The 19,769-nt window shown below is 43.1% G+C and overlaps 3 long non-coding RNA genes across 3 annotated transcripts in view; 2 read left to right on the forward strand and 1 right to left on the reverse strand.

Annotated features, from left to right (window-relative positions):
* Nucleotides 1–19,769, forward strand: part of LOC144988226 (uncharacterized) — a 237,683-nt gene that overhangs the window by 207,684 nt on the left and 10,230 nt on the right. The gene's annotated exons all lie outside the window — the stretch shown is intronic.
* LOC144988506 (uncharacterized) lies at nt 17,467–19,214 on the reverse strand. The gene is made up of 2 exons (XR_013652432.1): nt 18,360–19,214; nt 17,467–17,662 (listed from the first exon to the last, which is right to left on the reverse strand). It is a non-coding gene; the product is annotated as an uncharacterized LOC144988506 (long non-coding RNA).
* LOC144988095 (uncharacterized) lies at nt 17,902–19,405 on the forward strand. The gene is made up of 3 exons (XR_013651877.1): nt 17,902–18,136; nt 18,514–18,567; nt 19,209–19,405. It is a non-coding gene; the product is annotated as an uncharacterized LOC144988095 (long non-coding RNA).

Consider the following 19,769-nt stretch of genomic DNA (forward strand, 5'->3'; position numbering starts at 1 on the left):
GTTCGGTGTGCGAGGCGGGTTGCGTCTGAGGGCTATACGATGCTGCTTGCAACTTGCAACTTGTTTTGTTTGCAACGTTGTGGCAGAAATACCACTCCTCCTCCCTGTGTCCTGACCGCGCCCCCCCATCTTGTTTCCTGTTAAACTCCTACCCTGAATCAGTGACACAGTCCTCCATCCTCACAGTCCTCCCTAACAAGGAGTTAGGGGTTAGGGCGGGAATTTTGACACAGCCTGTGTGTCTTTATTTTTGGAAATCAGACATTTTTTAAATGAAAGCTATAAATCTATTGGATTGTAAATATTTAGTCATAAATAATTCATGATGATAAATGACATTTCAGTTCCTCGTCTGTTTTAACTTCATTTCAAGTAATTTCTAATCTATTGCATTTTCATTCATGATCATGTTTTTGGGTCCAAATCCAAAAGAAATGAGCAAACAGTGAAAATTTCAACTGTCAGTCTGTCATCAGGGCGGGTCCCACCTGACTGAATGGACCAAGTTCCTGGACCTCCAGCTGCATCACTGCTCCTGAACACACTTTTCTGTCTGATTTAGGCTGGAGTGGTGCAGTTCGTCAGACATCAGTTGTGAAGTTCTGGCCTCAGCTCTGAAGAAAAACCCATCTAATCTGACAGAACTGGACCTGAGCTGGAATGACCTGCAGGATTCAGGAGTTCTTCATCTGTATGGTTTTCTGGAGAGTCCAGACTGCAGACTGCAAACTTTGAGGTCAGTAAAGAAGCTGAACTCCCTGAAGGATGAGAAGAACGGTACAGGTGAAGAACTTTTTGATGTTTCACTGGTAGATTTTCTGTTTACAGTCGTGTTTGAAACAAACTGATGATTGTTTCAGGTTTTGTTCATCAATTGAATTGATTGTTCTGATGATTGATAGAAACTGATTTGTTTAAATCAGGACCTTGTAAATTAGGATGTCCAACCTATTTTAGAACACGGATCCATTTCATGTCAGAAAAAAATGTTCCCAGATTGGCCTGTAGAAAGTTCAAGATGGCGTCCAAATTAGTTTTCAGCTTCCAGTTTTCAGAAAACCAAAGGATTCTACATCAAATCTATTTGAAGAAAATAGTTTGAAAAGATTTTTAAATATTGAATCTAGATCAGACCCTTCCTTTTAATGTCACTAGTACAACAAAAACACACAAAGTGTTCTTTGGTCGGTGCATCATTCAGTCACTGAAAACCAGAAATGACTGCAGATTTATTTATCACTTGAAATGAAAAACTGTCACTTAAAAAAATGACACTTTGTAGTCAGAAAAGTTTTCTGAATAGTAAAAAATTCTGAAACCCAAAAAGACAACAAAAGGGCATTTAAAATAGAGTACAACGTTTCATGAACACAATGAAAAGGTCACATGAAAAGTTGCAAACAACTGATGGACATGAACCAAAAAGAAGTGTCATTTAAAGTTCACTGACTGAATATTAGACATTTCCATTCACTAAAGACACAACTGTGTTGAATCCAGCAGTGGAGGAAATCCAATGTGAGTGTCACATAGCAGTGTCATGAGCTTTTCCATGACACTGCTATGTTACACAGACAGCTTTTTTTGTTAGTTTTAGCCTGTCTGTGACATCACTTTTCTGCCACGTTGTCAAACGTCTCAGATGCAGAAACAATGTCTTTCAGCAGCAACTGCTCAGAGAGAAAGTCTTTGGAAATCCAGAGAAAATGTTGTTGATGGTGTAACCCTTGCTTGGCTTGCTCTGACCTACAGCTCAGAGTTTGTGGATAGAAAACGCAACACAGGGATAAAGAAATCTACTGACTTTATTAAAACACAAAGAAAACAAATAAAACAACAAGTTGAGACGGTGGAGAATGGATATCCACAAAGATATTTTTTTAGTCTTTGGTTTTCAAAGTTCCTTTTTCCTATGGGTATGGCGTCTTCGTCAAATTTCCTTTTTCATAAGTTCGTTAATCAAGTTCTCTTTGTCAGTTCGTGAGTAGCTCACCATGCACCATTGCTGTATGGTGCAGATCAAAAGTTGTTCCAATCAGGGATAGAAGTGGGGGTGGAAAAAATCTCTCCTAAATAAGGTCAAACAAATTATAGATTAGACAACACATACTATTTACTACATACATTAGTTACAACAAGTACAGTAGTCAACTGTATGTCATAATTGTAAGAAAAAAAAATCAAATAAGGTCCTAACAGAATTTGTAGAAACCTACTTTCAAAATTCAGGCCTATAAGTCAATGGGTTTCAATGTGTTTCAAAAATGTTTCAAAAATAAAGTGCACTTTTAATCATATTTAGCATTAGCATTAATCAATTCAGTATAAATCAGAGGAGGAAAAACAATGAATGAAATAAAAGAATGAATTCAAAACTAAAATGGCCGACCAGGTACAAGTACAACTAAATTAAAGAAAAACACATTGAAAAGTCCAAAACAGACAAAAACTGAAATCATTAACTGAAATATTTCCAATTTCTTTTATTTATTTATTTATTTATTTTTTTTACTTGTCCTGTCCAACAGCTGGGAAAACAGATGAGAACTGAAGGCCTCTTGTGTTGGACATATTTTACTTTAACAACAGGGGTTATAAATCTTCTGACAAACCAGAGGTATGTCTGAATAAACCCCTTTTGTAATCGAAATCGAGGCCAAACTTTATTTATTTTAATTATATTTGAAAATCTTTTGTGTTGGACTGGACGGAAAAGGAAAGGAGGGAAGAGGGATATTAGAGTGAGGGGATAGTGGGGGGGAATAGGAGGGTGATGATTGTGTGTGTGTGTGTGTGGGGGGGGGGGGGGGGGGGGGTAAAACCATGAAGCTGCATAAAGCAACAAGTTGCTGGATGTCTATCATTACAGTAAGGTTCAGATGTAATACCAATCTAGAAGGGGCAGGGCATGTCCACACACACACACTCAAATGTTATAAACATACCTGCCAAAAATGTTCACATGTCAACATGTACACAATACAGATAGTGTTCCGACATGCATACTTATGCCTTCAAACCAACTAGTGTGAAATATTTCATTCAATCACACACTATTTGTGCAAAGGTGAGCTAACACCTGTGCTCAAGTGAGTATCTATGTTCTTCTAAAAAGGATGATGGAATGTAAAAAGAAGGAGGGAGTGTGCCCAGTCATCCCCACACAAAGACCCATGCCGCAGCAGCCGCGGCAGCTAGGACCCCCCAACACCCGCACGGTAGCAGATAGAGAACAACCGTTTCGGTTCGTCAATGATGAAATGTACAGCCGCTTTTCATCATTTAACCGCTGGCTTTCTAGATGGTGCCCAGAAAACGGCGTTGGTTTTGTGGATAACTGGAGCGCATTTTGGGGGAAGCCCGGTCTCATGCGGAGAGACAGCGTCCATCCTACTCGGGACGGTGCCACTCTTCTTTCTAGAAACATTTCTGCTAGCCTTAGTCTGTCAACCTGACAACCCAGAGACGAGACCCGGGCGCAGAGCAGCAGTGTAAAACGCTCCTCTGAGCCTCCCTTAGGGTTAGTGCTGGTGCAAAAGCCATGCAGGGAAAGTCAAGCAGGTCCTAGCTTTAGCTTATGTGCTGAAAGACAAATGAAAGGAGCGCATCATAGAAACCTTACAGTGACAGACAGCAGAACTCAAACTCAAACTCAAACTTTATTTATTTATATAGCGCCTTTCATTTTGGTTAAAAACACAAAGCGCTTAACATAAAAACAGATAAAACAGTCATAAAAAGTGAAAGTTATTAAAAACAGAAAACAAAGGACAATCACACAAAGAAGGTACCCCTCCCTCACCACCCCCCGCCCCCACCCCCACCCACCCAGTTACCCCAGTAGAACCGTGAACAGAAAAAGAACTGCAGTTGAAGAAGGTCTGGCTTGGTACTGCTGCGAGGAAACGATATCATGGGGATCCATTCATTCCAAGGCCCAGCCGGACCACAGGGGCCATTACCGCAGCGCCCGCCCAACACAGGGCAGCCCAGGGCCCCATCCATGGCTATTAGACCACAGAGTGGGACCCCAGCCCGCCCAACCAGAACGGGCACCACAGCAACGGCATGCCCTACAGGTCAAGCTGGTGGTGCCCAAGAACGATGGATCCCCAAGAGGAAACACTGGAGTAAAAAAAACATCAGAATAAAAAATAAAAATGATCATAAAATAACAACAATAAAAATAGAAAAAGATAAAAAATAAAATAAGATATAAGAATGTTAGTAATTAAAAAATAAAAAAAATAAAAACGTCAGTGATTAAAACATAACCTAAGAATCATTGGTAAAATGACAATAAAAAGAATTGCATATTAGAAACAAAGATAATAATAGTCCTTACAAGAAAATAAATAATTAAATATGTAAATAAATACCTCAATTAATAAATAGATGAATAATAAAAGACATAAGGAATGATCAAAGTCATATAAAAGCCAGACTAAAAAGGTGGGTCTTGAGCCTCTTCTTAAAAACCTCTACAGTCTCTGCGGCCCTGAGGTTCTCTGGCAGGCCGTTCCACAGGCGAGGACCATAATGGCAGAATGAAGCCTCACCATGTGTCTTGGTCCTCATCTTAGGCACAACTAAGAGGCCAGTGCCAGAGGACCTCAGGGTCCGCGAGGGTTCGTATTTTAAAATAATATCATTTAAATAAGAAGGCCCAAGACCATAAAAACATTTATAAACCATTAAAAGAATTTTAAAATCAATCCTGAACCGCACAGGGAGCCAATGCAGCGATTTTAAAACCGGTGTAATGTGTTCCCGCCCCCTGGTCCTCGTCAGAACTCGTGCCGCTGAGTTCTGTAGAAGTTGTAGATTTGAGATCGACTTTTTGGGTAAACCAGAGAGCAGGGCATTACAGTAATCTAAACGACTAAAAATAAAAGCATGCATTAGCACCTCTGTGCTGGCAAGAGAGAGGAACGGGCGGACTCTGGCAATGTTTTTGAGATGATAAAATCCTATTTTCACAATGTTTCTGATGTGAGGGATAAAATTCAGCTCAGAGTCAAAAAGTACGCCCAGGTTTCTCACACACTGAGAAGACTTAAAATTCCTAAGTTTGGGTAAAATCATCTCTGTCTTGTCTTCAGGACCAATGATTAAAACTTCAGTTTTGTCCTGGTAGAGCTGCAAGAAGTTTTCTGCCATCCACAGCTCTATATCTAAAATGCAGTTTAAAAGAGTGTTGACAGGTTCAAGGTCATCAGGAGACACGGCGATGTAGAGCTGTGTATCATCAGCATAGCTGTGAAAGTCAACGCCGTGTCTCCTGATGACATCCCCAAGAGGCAACATATACAAGTTAAAAAGTATTGGACCCAAGATTGAACCCTGGGGAACCCCACAACTTATTTCATGGACTCCTGAGGAACGAGTATCCATACTTACAAAAAAAGTGTCTATCTGTGAGATAGGAGCGAAACCAGTTAAGAGCAGTTCCTGAGAGGCCGACCCGACTCCTAAGTCTGTCAATTAAAATCTGGTGATCCACTGTATCAAAGGCGGCACTCAGATCCAGCAGCACCAGAACAGAAAGTTTCTGCGAGTCATAATTATGTCTGAGATCATTTAAAATTTTTAAAAGGGCCGTCTCAGTACTGTGATTTGTCCTAAAACCAGATTGACACCTTTCAAGAACATTATGTTCACTTAAAAAATCATGTAATTGAATAAAAACAAGTTTTTCAATAAGTTTTCCTAAAAATGGTAAGTTGGATACAGGTCTGTAATTGTCCATGATCTTTGGGTCCAAGTTACTCTTCTTCAGAAGGGGACTCACCACCGCCGTCTTACAGGCAGAGAGGAAGACCCCCGTCTGAAGAGAGCAGTTAGCTATGTTTAAAATCTCTGACTCAAAGAATTTATAAAATGTTTTAAAAAGAGAAGTGGGAATATGGTCTAAAAGGCAGGTTGTAGTGTTTGCTTGGGAAAAAACTCGACCAAGCATCTCTGCATCAACCAGGACAAAACTCTCCAGTGTTTCCTCAGGTAAAGACAATGCCACTGACCTGCTAGGATTAATGTTATGTACCGGTTGAAGGTTAGATCTAATAGCATTGACTTTACTCCTGAAGTGGTCAGCAAAGTCCTCACATGCAGTTTGTGAGTGAGGCATGATAGATTTATTAAAATCTTTGTTTAATAAAAAATCAATAGTCTTAAAAAGAAACCGGGGGTTGTGTTTATTGTTTGAGATGAGATTTGAAAAATAAAGTGTCCTTGCCTGTTTAACAGCGTGGTTGTAGGTTTTTAGTTGATCTTTTAAAAAGTCATAGTCGACTGTTAAATTCGTTTTTCTAAATTTTCTCTCTGCTCTCCTACAAATTCTCTTCAGATTTAAAATATCACCGTTTCTCCAAGGCATCTTCGGTTTATGTGTCAAGATTTTTGTTTTCATTGGAGCGGCTGAATCAATGGCAGACTTAAGTCTGTCGTTAAAATCATCAGTCAGAGAATCGCAGGACAAAGGTAAAATCTGAGCAGGATTTTGTTTTAAAATGTCAATAAAATGTTCTGCCACTTCAGGAGTTATATATCGCTTCATCACAGTTCTCACTGAGGCCTCTTGCTGGATAAAACCAGTCACCTTAAAAAACACACAATAATGATCTGACACAGCCAAGTCAACAACAGAGGACACACCAGCAGACAGGCCGTAGGTTATGACCAAGTCCAGGGTGTGTCCTCTATTGTGAGTCGGCTGTGCCACATGCTGGGTAAAATCCATACTATTTAAAAGATTTAAAAATTCAGAGGCAAAAGGATCATTCGTGTTGTCAATATGAATGTTAAAATCTCCAGTTATTAAAATCCTATTGTGCCTCAGAAGAATGACAGATAAAAGTTCAGAAAAATCTTGTAAAAAACCAGAGGGAGGACTTGGTGGTCTGTAAACAGTCACTGCTAAAATAGGTGGATTGCTGAACAGGAAGGAATGATGCTCAAATGAAGGATAATCAGTTAAAATAATGGTTTCCATTTTTAAACCTTGTTGAACCCACAAGCAGAATTATGATGTCATTAAATGTGGTTTATTAAACATTCGATCCATTTCCTCTAAGTCCCTCTTAGTCAATGAGTTAATTAATGATAACCTCAGTCTTCTAGCCTTAACAGAAACTTGGCTCCAACAGGATGACTATGTTAGATTGAATGAAGCAACCCCCCCCCCCCCCCCCCCCCCCACTTATGCTAACTATCAGAAATACAGGATTTCAGGGAAGGAGGTGGTTTGGCAGTAATATCACTGTCTAGCTTACTTCTCAACCCTAAAGTTAAAAATGCTTATAATTCATTTGAAAACATCATATTGTCTATAAATCACCCAAACAGGAAGACTCGAAAACCTGTTTTATTCATAATTATTTATCGCCCCCCCGGCCCACATTCAGAATTTTTAACTGAGTTTTCCGACTTCCTATGGACTATTGTCTTAGATTCTGATCAAACTATAATACTTGCCAAGATGGCGGCGGCGCGTGCACACGCAGCGGCACAGCGCTCTCTGTTTTTGTTTGTTTTTTTCATGTTTTTGTTGGTGCTACAGACACTGGAAGCGTTTACTCAGTACAGCAGGACGGAACTACTTCAAATTAGTTGTAATTGTCAATTTAATACTCCCCCAAAGTCGGACTTTATACCACCCGAGATCCAACGGACTGCCACGACCTTAACCATACCCCCCCTGTGGCCAAGGAGACGGAGAAGATACCGTAAACAAAAGCGGGGGAGGAGAAGCGGAGCACGCGCCAGGCTACATGCTAACCCGCATCGACCAGCTCTCCCCAGTCTCTTCCTCGCTAACGTAAGATCGCTCGTCAACAAACTGGATGAGTTTCGGCTACGGATCGTCTCGCGGCGGATGGACAGCTGTGTGGCCATCATAACAGAAACCTGGCTGGACAATAACACACCTAACGCCGCGGTGGAGCTAGCGGACCGTTCTTTGTTCCGCGCGGATCGGACTGCAGACTCCGGTAAGGGCAGAGGCGGCAGACTGGCGCTTTACATTCACAACTCCTGGTGTGCAGCCACACACATCATCGGAACGCACTGCACACCCGATCTGGAATACCTGGCGGTGAAATGCAGACCATTTCGAACGGCGAGGGAGTTCTGCTCTATCCTGATCATAGCTGTTTACATCCCACCTCAAGCTAACGCTAAACTAGCGCTAGAGGAGCTCTACTGTCTGATCACTAGGCAGATGAAATCCAACTGAGAAGCAGCTGTGATCGTGGCAGGAGACTTCAATCATGTGGAACTCAAAGCAGTGCTCCCCAAATTTCAGAAGTTTATTCACTTTCCAAACCAGAGACAACAACACACTGGATCAAGTTTACTGCAACATCCCAGGTGCATACAAGGCTGCAGCAGCTCCTCACCTGGGCATGTCAGATCACATATCTGTGGAGCTAACCCCCACATACAGACCTCTGATCTGCAGGACCAAACCAACCATCAAAACAGTTCAGGTATGGACCGAAGAGGCTTCTTCTGCAATACAGGACTGTTTTGAACTCACTGACTGGGAGGTGTTTAAAGATGGCTCAGACCTGGAGGCCTACACAACATCCGTCCTGAGCTATGTGCAGTTTTGCACCGATGCTGTTCTGCCCACAAAGTCCATCAAAGTCTACCCAAACCAGAAACCATGGTTTGATGGAACAGTACGGTCTTTGCTCAAAGCTCGGGATACAGCCTACAGGTCAGGTGACAGGCTGGCCTACAGCAGAGCCCGGACAGAGCTGAGGAGGGGCATCAACCAGGCCAAACGCAGACACAGACAACGGGTGGAACAGCACTTTGCTAATAACCCGCGGGAGATGTGGAGAGGCATCAGAACCATCACAGACCACAGGAGCAGCATGCAGCAGACCACTCATGACCCCACCCTGCCTGACACTCTAAACACCTTCTTTGCACGCTTCGAGACCCCCGGCAGCAGCAGGGACTCTGGTCCTCTATTACAGCTGGAGGAGCAGTCCCAGCCTCTCGTCCTGCAGCTACATCAGGTGAGCTCCACTCTGAGGAGGATCGACACCAGCAAAGCCGCAGGACCAGATAAGGTGTCAGGTCGGGTTCTGAAGCTGTGCACACATCAGCTGGCTGGAGTTTTCCTGGACATCTTCAATTGGTCCCTGCAGCTCACCTCAGTTCCTGTGTGCCTCAAGTCCTCAATCATCGTGCCGGTGCCAAAAAAATCCTCTGTCTCATGCCTCAATGATTACCGCCGGTCGCTCTGACACCGGTGATCATGAAGTGCTTTGAGAGGATCATCCTGAACCACATCAAGGACATCATCCCTGCTACTCTGGACAGTCACCAGTTCGCTTACAGGGAGAACCGATCGACAGAGGACGCAGTTTCATTAGCCCTGCATGCTGCCCTGTCCCACCTGGAGCATCCTGACACCTATGTCAGGATGTTATTTGTGGACTTCAGTTCAGCCTTTAACACGGTGATCCCGGACAAGCTGACACTGAAGCTCCACAACCTGGGTCTGCCTGCCTCCCTGTGCCTCTGGATCAAAGACTTTCTCACCAACAGGCCCCAAGTGGTGAGAATCGGGGACTCAACATCATCCACTCTGATCCTGAGCACAGGAACACCACAGGGGTGTGTCCTCAGCCCCGCCCTCTTCACTCTGTTCACTCACGACTGCTCCGCTATTCATTCCACAAATCTGGTTTTAAAGTTCGCCGACGACACCACCGTAGTGGGTCTCATATCCAACAATGATGAGACTCACTACAGAGAGGAAGTTCAGCACCTGACAGGATGGTGTGCTGACAACAACCTCATCCTGAACACCTCCAAGACCAAAGAGATCATTGTGGATTTTAGAAGGACTAGAAAGGTGGCACACCCCCCCCCCTCCTCATTAACGGGGAGGAGGTGGAGCGAGTGGACCACATCAAGTTCCTGGGGATCCACATCACATCTGACCTCACCTGGTCGCTGCACACATCCCACCTGGTGAAGAAGGCTCAGCAGAGACTCTTCTTCCTAAGGAAGCTTAAAAGGACAGGACTTTCATCTCAACTTCTGGGGAACTTCTACAGGGCAACCATTGAGAGCATCCTCTGTCTGAGTGCTATGGTGTGGTACGGGAGCTGCACCGCTCAAGACAGGAAGGACTTGGCCCGGGTGGTGAAAACCGCACAGGAGATTGTGGGAGGACCCCTCCCACAACTCAACTCAGTGTACGACAGCCGGGTCCAACGGAAGGCTGGTCGTATTGCGGCAGACCCCACCCACCCAGGACATAACCTGTTTGTACCTCTTCCCTCTGGGAAGAGATACAGGAGCATCAGAACTCACACAGACTGAGGAACAGCTTCTTCCCAAGAGCAGTGAGGTCCATCCCCCCCCCCACACACACACACATCACACAACTGGGTCAACGAAACCGCCCCCTCCCCCCAGACTTAACATAACCCACTTACCCCTGTCAGCACACAGCTGACAATGCCCTGACTGTATTTTAAACTATGTGTGCAATATTCATGCTGTATGTGCAATATCCATTCTAATGTGGAATACCCACTCATGTGCAATATTCACCCCACTCTACTGTACAGTATTTAAGTATTTATGCCTTATATAGCTCCTTATTCTTATTTTATTTTATTCTACCTTTTTATATTGTTGGACGAGAGTTGCTGGAAAAAAATTCATTGTGCACTGCAGAATGATAATAAAGATTCTGATCTGATCTGATCTGAATATTAGGGGATTTTAATATTCATGTTGTTGACCCCAGTGACTGCCTAGGAAAGGCTTTTGCAGCTTTATTAAATGATGTTGGTTTCACCCAAAGTGTGAATGAACCCACTCACTGTCATAAGCACACCCTGGACCTTGTTTTAACCCATGGTAAAGAGATCAGCCAGCTGAGTGTCCTTCCTCTTAACCCCATCATTTCTGATCACTTTCTGATTACCTTCCAGTTTACATTAGAACATCCTTCTGCACCAGTGAATAAGAAACATCTTAGAAGAACCTTAGCTGACCGTTCTGTGTCTGAGTTTAAACACACAGTTCAGCCAGTACTTAGTGTCATTCTGAGAAAATACTCTGAGTCCAGCTCCCATAGCATCAGTCCTAGTATAAATGACCACTTTGTTAATGATGCCTTACAAGCCCTGAGGAATCAGGAATCAGGAATCAGGAAACTTTATTGTCATTTTATCATGATAAAACGAAATTAGGCTCTCTGGTCCCGGGCCAGCCGTTTACATTCAGACATAAATAATATATATCAATAATAATGTCAGTAAAATATCAGTCTGTTATGGTGTGGTTCCTGATGAGTATTGCACAGAAGTATTTTTCAAATTGCACAGTATTTTATGTTAAGTATTGCACAGCCCTGTGATATTGCACTTGGGAATTAGCTTGTTGTCCATAGAGGGGGGGGGGGTGCAGTGATCAACCGGAGTTAAGCAGTCTGACTGCTTCAGGAAAGAAACTGTTCCTCAGTCTGGTGGTCCTGCTCTTTATGCTCCTCAGTCTCCTGCCTGAGGGGAGCAGGGAGAACAGAGGGTGTGAGGGGTGGGTGGGGTCTTTCAGGATGCGAGAGGCCCGTTTCCTGCATCTGGTCGTATAGATGTCAGTGGTGGATGGCAGGCTGCAGCCCACAGTCCTCTGTGCAGCTTTGGTCACTCGTTGCAGAGCTTTCCTCTCTGCCGCAGAGCAGCTGCCGTGCCACACCGTGATGCAGGAGGTCATGACGCTCTCCACCACACACCTGTAGAAGGAGGTCAGGACTGGGATCCCCATCCCAGCTCGCTTGAGCCTCCTCAGGAAATAAAGGCGCTGGTGTGCCTTCTTGACCAGGCAGGAGGTGTTGGTGCTCCAGGTGAGGTCGCTGGAGATGTGCACACCCAGATACCTGAAGCTGGAAACCACTTCCACCGCGTCCCCTCCGATGTGAATGGGGGGAGGGGGGCATCTGTCCTTCCTAAAATCCACGATCATCTCCTTGGTCTTCTTCCCATTGATGCAGAGGTTGTTGTCTCTGCACCAGCTCCCCAGATGTTCCACCTCCTGCCTGTAGTCAGACTCATCGTTGTTGGAGATGCGTCCAACCACAGCTGTGTCATCCGCAAACTTCACGATCAGACAGCTGGGGTGACTCGCTGTGCAGTCGTGCGTGAGCAGGGTGAACAGGAGGGGGCTCAGCACACAGCCCTGGGGGGAGCCCGTGCTGAGGGTGATCGGGGAGGAGGAGACGTTGCGGATTTTTACAGACTGCGGTCTGTCTGTCAGGAAGTCCAAGACCCAGTTGCACAGAGTGGGGTTCAGTCCAAGTGTGTGTAGTTTCTGGGTGAGGGTCTGCGGGATGATGGTGTTAAAAGCTGATGTGAAGTCCACGAAGAGGAGTCGAACGTACGCGTTCTTGTTCTCTAGGTGGGTGAGGGTTGTGTGGACCACAGAGGAGATGGCGTCCTCTGTGGATCGGTGTGACCTGTATGCGTATTGGTGCAGGTCCTTGGTGATGTCGATGGATTCTGTGATGCGGGTCATGACCAGTTTTTCGAAACATTTCATGACTATCGGTGTCAGGGCAACCGGCCGATAGTCATTCAGACCTGTCACTGTGGATGATTTGGGTATTGGAATGATGGTGGCGGTTTTCAGGCAGGTGGGGACCACTGCCTGCATCAGGGAGGTGTTGAAGATGTCTGTCAGCACCTCTGTGAGCTGGTGTGCACAGTCCTTCAGCACCCGTCCAGGGATATTGTCGGGTCCAGCAGCTTTGTGAGGGTTGATCCTCTGGAGGGTCCTCCTCACCTCAGCGGGCGTCACACTGAAAGGCTCTTCGCCAGGTGGGATGGTGAGTTTGGTGCTGGGAGGGGCGGTGTTGGAGTCCTCAAAGCGGGAGTAGAAGAGGTTGAGTGCGTCTGGTAGAGAGGGGTCCTCAGGACATTGTGCATCTCTGGTGTTGTAATCTGTGATGCACTTAATGCCCTTCCACATACTCCGAGGGTCATTCGACGTAAAGTGTCCCTGAATCCTCTGAGCATAGGCGGCCTTGGCCCTCCTCACCCCAGCATGCAGCTCCCTTCTTGCTGCTCTGAGTGCCACCTTGTCACCTGACTGGAACGCAGCATTCCTGTGTTTCAGCAGAGCCCGCACCTCTGCGTTCAGCCAGGGTTTCTGGTTGGGGTAGTCCGTTACAGTCCTGGTGCTGGTGACATCCTCCGTGCACTTACTGATGTACCCGAGGACTCCTGATGCATAATCCTCCAGGTCCACCTCCCCCTCATGCGAAGCTGCCTCCCTAAAGATCTGCCAGTCTGTGTGCTGGAAACAGTCTTGCAGAGCTGATGCAGCCTCACTAGGCCACACTGTGATGGTCCGCTGTGTTGGTGCTTGTCGTCTGAGGAGAGGGCGGTAAACAGGGGCCAGCATGATGGCTATGTGGTCTGAAAAGCCCAAATGAGGATGGGGGACAGCTCTGTATGCGTCTTTTTTGTTGGTGTAGACACAGTCCAGAATATTATTTCCGCGTGTTGGAAAGTTGATGTGCTGGTGGAACTTGGGCAGAGTGTCTGTCAGGTTTACATGGTTGAAGTCCCCTGCAATCACGTAAAAAGCCTCCGGGTGCCTGTGCTGGAGCGAGCTGATGTTATTGTGTTGCTCCGTTAGCGCTTCGTTAGCATTAGCATTAGCGTTAGCGCCCGGCGGGATGTAAACAGCCATGATAAACACCGCCGTAAACTCACGAGGCAGATAGTGTGGCCAGCATTTAACAGTCATATGCTCTATCGCCTCGGAGCAGTGGCTGTTCACCACTGTGCAGTTCGTACACCAGCCTTTGTGGATGTAGATACACAGTCCACCCCCGTGGGTTTTCCCCGACTGCTGGTTGCGGTCCGCCCGGAACAGAAGCCGTCCGTCGAGCTGAAAGGCTGGGTCCGGCATGTTGTCTTTCAGCCAGGTCTCCGTTAGACAAATAACTGCAGAGTTCCTCATCTCACTGGAAGCCCCCAGCCTCAGTCGAAGCATGTCCATCTTGTTGTCCAGGGAGCGGACGTTGGCCAGGAACAAAGACGGGATCGGCGGCCTGCCGGCGTTAGCCTTTAGCCTGGCTAGCACTCCGCCTCGTTTGCCCCTCTTACGTGTCCGTGCACACCGCTTCCTCTTGCTCTCTGTTCGGCCAACATCCTTGCGCCACTTCGGTGTCCTCAGGAGATGCAGCCTGCCCAGTAAGGCCTTGAGTCCAGGGCCCGCTGTTGTTGTGTTTGAGTCCAGACTGTCCGTTATGGTCGTTATTTCGGTCCGGCTGTATTTTATGCGCTTCTTAGCGCTGGTAGTATCGGTGAGACTGACCATAGAATCTGTTAGCAAAGCATAGTCATCGAAACCAGTCCTGTAAACGGTGTTGGTACCGGGAGCATGAGAGGCCGCTGCACTCATGCGCGCCGCCATTGCTTAATCGAGTACACTCGATGTTGTTGCCCCCTTGAAACCTAAGTTCGTTAGACAAAACCGAGTAGCACCGTGGTTTAACGCTGAAACACGTTCTCTTAAACAAGAAACCCGTAAGTTGGAAAGAGAATGGCGCCGCTCCGGTTCAGAGCAGTCTCTGGATATCTGGAAACATAGCCTATTAAATTATAAAAAAGCTCTGCGTAGAGCTAGAAGCCAGTACTATTCAACCTTAATATCAGAGAATGGAAATAATACAAGATTTCTTTTTAGCACTATTGCTAAATTAACTCGCAGTCAGAGCTCATCAGAACCACATGCTCCTTTTTCTCTCAGCTCTGATGATTTTCTTACATTTTTCGATAGTAAAATCTCAAATATTAGACATAAGTTAAATCAAGTTATTCCTACTATCAGCCCAGAACAGGCTGAAGTGGTAGAAATGGAGGCATCCATAGAAACCTCTGTAACATTAGACTGCTTTACTGCTGTGAATCAAGTGGAAATAGCCTCAATTATTACGTCCTCCAAATCCTCAACTTGTCTGTTAGACCCAATTCCCACTAGACTTTTTAAAGAAACTTTTCCCCTAATTAATGATTCCATATTAACAATGATAAATACCTCTCTGGAAACGGGTTACGTGCCACAGTCTTTTAAATATGCAGTTGTTAAACCTCTTCTGAAAAAGCCCAGTTTGGATCCTAGCATCTTGGCCAACTATAGACCGATATATTTCTAAAATCCTAGAAAGAGTTGTAGTTGAGCAGCTTTACTGCCACCTACAGGACAACAGCCACTTTGAAGACTTTCAGTCGGGGTTTAGACCTCACCACAGTACGGAAACTGCACTAGTTAGAGTCTCTAAAGACTTGTTATTGGCCTCAGAAAAGAGACTACTTTCTATTCTGGTCCTGTTGGACCTCAGTGCAGCCTTTGACACTATCGACCACAGTATTTTACTCCATAGATTAGAGCAGGACATAGGGATCAGAGAATCTGCTCTCCAGTGGTTTAAATCCTTTCTGTCCGATAGGTATCAGTTTGTTAATGTAAATGGCCATTCCTCTCAGTGCACTCGAGTTAACTATGGAGTCCCACAGGGTTCAGTCTTAGGACTCATCCTGTTTACGCTTTATATGTTACCCTTAGGAAACATAATCAGGAAAACAGCATTCATTTTCATTGTTATGCCGACGATACGCAGTTGTATTTATCCATGAAACCTGACCAGAATGACAATATAGAGAAACTGAACGCCTGCATCAGAGACATCAAGACCTGGATGACAATTAATTACCTCCTCTTGAACCCAGAAAAAACTGAGGTCATTATACTTGGTCCTAAAAACCTCAGAGATGCTCAGTCTGCTCAGATAGTCTCCCTGGATGGCATAAGTATAGCCCCCAATTCCACAGTTAGAAACCCTAGGGTTTTATTTGACCAGGAATTATCATTTAAGGCTCACATATCTCAGGCGTGTAGAACTGCCCTTTTTCACCTGCGGAATATTACTAAGATCAGAAATATAGTTTCTAAGAGTGATGATCTTGAACTTGATTCTAGAATCTAGAATCAAGTTCAAGATCCTCCTGTTAACCTATAAGGCCTTACATGGAATGGCCCCGTCCTATATTAAGGATCTCATAGTCCCTTACCATCCAATAAGAACACTTCGCTCGCAAATTGCAGGACTGCTTGTGGTTCCTAGAATTAGTAAAAGTACGGTTGGAGGTAGAGCGTTTAGTCACCAAGCCCCTGTCTTATGGAATAAGCTCCCAGCTCATGTAAGAGAGGCCGATTCAGTTTCTACATTCAAAGTTAGACTGAAAACATTCCGGTAACGCTTCCTTTTACAGTACAGTACTTACAGTGTACTTAAGTGGTATTTACATGGTACTTATAGTGTAACTACTGGGTACTTTCAGGGTACTTACATGGTACCTTTTTATGGAATTTACTGGGTACTTACAGTGTGTTTACATGGTACTTTCTATGGGACTTTACTAGGTACTTACATGGTACTTTTTGTGTCTACTCTGTACTTACATGGTACATACTGTGTATTTATATGGTACTATTTGGTTCATACCTATGTGGTACATACTGGGTATTTATAATATTCTTACTGGGTATTTACATGTTGTGCAAAGGTGTCTTTTATGGTACTTACCACATGTAAGAACAAGGTAAGTACAAATAAAGTACTTTGACCTTTAGGTCTGCACTCGCTGCATGTTTCATGGTATTTACCATGAATTTACCACAGAAACTACCCCTTAAGTACACTGAAACTGTAACTGTAAAAGAAAGTCAGCCCTATTTCCACTCAGCTACATGGTACTTTCATTACTAAATACCGGGTATGTTCACTTGAATATTACTTGGTACTTACCCCTTAAGTACACTGAAACTGTAACTGTAAAAGAAAGTCAGCCCTATTTCCACTCAACTACATGGTACTTTCAGTAGTAAGTGCTGGGTATGTTCACTTGAATATTACTTGGTACTTACCCCTTAAGTACAATGAAACTGTAACTGTAAAAGAAAGTCAGCCCTATTTCCACTCTATTACATGGTACTTTCAGTAGTAAATGCTGGGTATGTTCACTTGAATATTACTTGGTACTTACCCCTTAAGTACAATGAAACTGTAACTGTAAAAGAAAGTCAGCCCTATTTCCACTCTATTACATGGTACTTTCAGTAGTAAATGCTGGGTATGTTCACTTGAATATTACTTGGTACTTACCCCTTAAGTACAATGAAACTGTAACTGTAAAAGAAAGTCAGCCCTATTTCCACTCTATTACATGGTACTTTCAGTAGTAAATGCTGGGTATGTACACGTATTACCTTCCCGTACAGTGTACATACACACTTGGTCTTCTGACCTCACCACATGAGACAATGCTAACCTGTTGGTAAGGGTAAAGTAACTACATTGTAAAAACATATTCTGGCCTGATTACTTCTTGTAACATGAGGCAAGTTTAAAGAGAAACAAGACAGCAGTGAAAACAACAATCTTTAATATGATACATGTCTGCAGCATACAAAGTGTCATCACAATGAAATAGGTTTTAAGTACAAAACAGTGCAAAGGAGAATTCTAAAAAACACACTATTGGCCTGAGGGTCGTGCTTTTTGTCCATCAAAATTCTTTCAGCAGAGTTTGGTAACGGTGCAGGACTTCTTCAGGGTTTGTAACTGCAAGAAAATTCACAATATGAGCTCAAGTGAACATAAAAAGCAGAACGACTTTGATGAAGTACAAAATATATTTTACTTATTTAATCATTTCTGTAATGAGTTTGATAAATCTCTATGATTTTTTTATCGCTTTGACTGTAATGCTTGAAATTAATCAATTATCCTCATTTAAAAACATGATAATAAATTATTCAAAACTTAACTTTTTTTTAAATATTGTTCTAAAAATGAACTTGTTTTAATATATATTATATAATGTCAGGAAAATATGTAAAACAACAAGGCTAAATATTTACTTTTAATACTAAAAACACCCCGAGTGTGTGTTTTTGTTAACTAGGTCGGGGCAAGTAACGTTGCAAATTCCCAGCGCACTTGAATGCAGCACAACTACCCCCAAAGTGAACGTGCAGATTAATCCGGAGAGCCTCGAGGCGCGCGCAACAGTTTGAATTTCTCTTCATCTGGCAGGTAAACCAGTGTTTTTGTTTTTTTAAAATATTGGATAAATTACATGTAAATATTTAAACTGATCAAACTTTATAAAGAAGCTAACCTCGTGATTTCAAGCCACTATCTCTGTGTTTGAAACGTGACGTAAGAGCATGTCTACCTTACTCCAATAATTTCAGTTATTTCATGTATACATTTTCAAAGTTTGTAATGAAAATCTACAAACATTGTTGTTACTTACCAGGAGAGAGGCACCTGTAAAACAAGCACGTAGCCTAAATGATAAAGTCTGTTGTTTTGTGCTCGTTGACTGAGCGCACGTCTTTCTGGGAAAATCAAAGAAAGGCGTTTATTTAAAATAATGATGACGTACTTCCGTCTTTTTACCGCTTTAGATCAGCTGTGGTGAAGAAGACATTCCAGACGAATCCACAGGAGAGTAAGCTAAAGTAAGTTAAATCCACCAAGTGGACATATTATTTACATTAATGAAGAGTTTAACTGCATTTTCCCCATTTTCTTTTCTTTCGCCGTTTTTATTTTATTTTTATTTATTTATTTTCAAATATGATAGAGACAACAATACCACCCAACACAGTGAATGTAACTGTTTGAAAATTAAAACATATTTTTGTGAATAACTGTGTTGAATTTGAAATTGCCTATTTATTTCTTTTTTCCTTTTCTTTTACACTGCAATGTTTTTCATGCTAATGCAAATTGTAGGTGCGAATAATATTTATAAAGAAGAAATACACACAGCAATTGGCAATTAAAACATTGCTTTTGTCATTCTTTGTCTAAACAAATTAGATTTTTTTATGGCAATTTTGATTTTTTTTCTTTGATTTCTTATTTGTTGTTCTTGTTTATGTAACTAAAATATAAAGTTGTGAATAATTTATTGTCATGTTCATAAATGAGGATAATTGATTAATTTCAAGCATTACAGTCAAAGCGAAAAATAATTCACAGAAATTTATCAAACTCATTACAGAAATGATTAAATAAGTAAAATATATTTTGTACTTCATCAAAGTCGTTCTGCTTTTTATGTTCACTTCAGCTCATATTGTGAATTTTCTTGCAGTTACAAACCCTGAAGAAGTCCTGCACCGTTACCAAACTCTGCTGAAAGAATTTTGATGGACAAAAAGCACGACCCTCAGGCCAATAATGTGTTTTTTAGAATTCTCCTTTGCACTGTTTTGTACTTAAAACCTATTTTATTGTGATGACACTTTGTATGCTGCAGACATGTATCATATTAAAGATTGTTGTTTTCACTGCTGTCTTGTTTCTCTTTAAACTTGCCTCATGTAACAAGAAGTAATCAGGCCAGAATATGTTTTTACAATGTAGTTACTTTACCCTTACCAACAGGTTAGCATTGTCTCATGTGGTGAGGTCAGAAGACCAAGTGTGTATGTACACTGTACGGGATGGTAATACGTGTACATACCCAGCATTTACTACTGAAAGTACCATGTAATAGAGTGGAAATAGGGCTGACTTTCTTTTACAGTTACAGTTTCATTGTACTTAAGGGGTATGTGCCAAGTAATATTCAAGTGAACATACCCAGCATTTACTACTGAAAGTACCATGTAATAGAGTGGAAATAGGGCTGACTTTCTTTTACAGTTACAGT

This window comes from Oryzias latipes, chromosome 2 (genome assembly GCF_053564925.1).
Source record: "Oryzias latipes strain Hd-rR chromosome 2, Olatipes_Hd-rR_3.1".
Lineage (NCBI taxonomy): Eukaryota > Metazoa > Chordata > Actinopteri > Beloniformes > Adrianichthyidae > Oryzias > Oryzias latipes.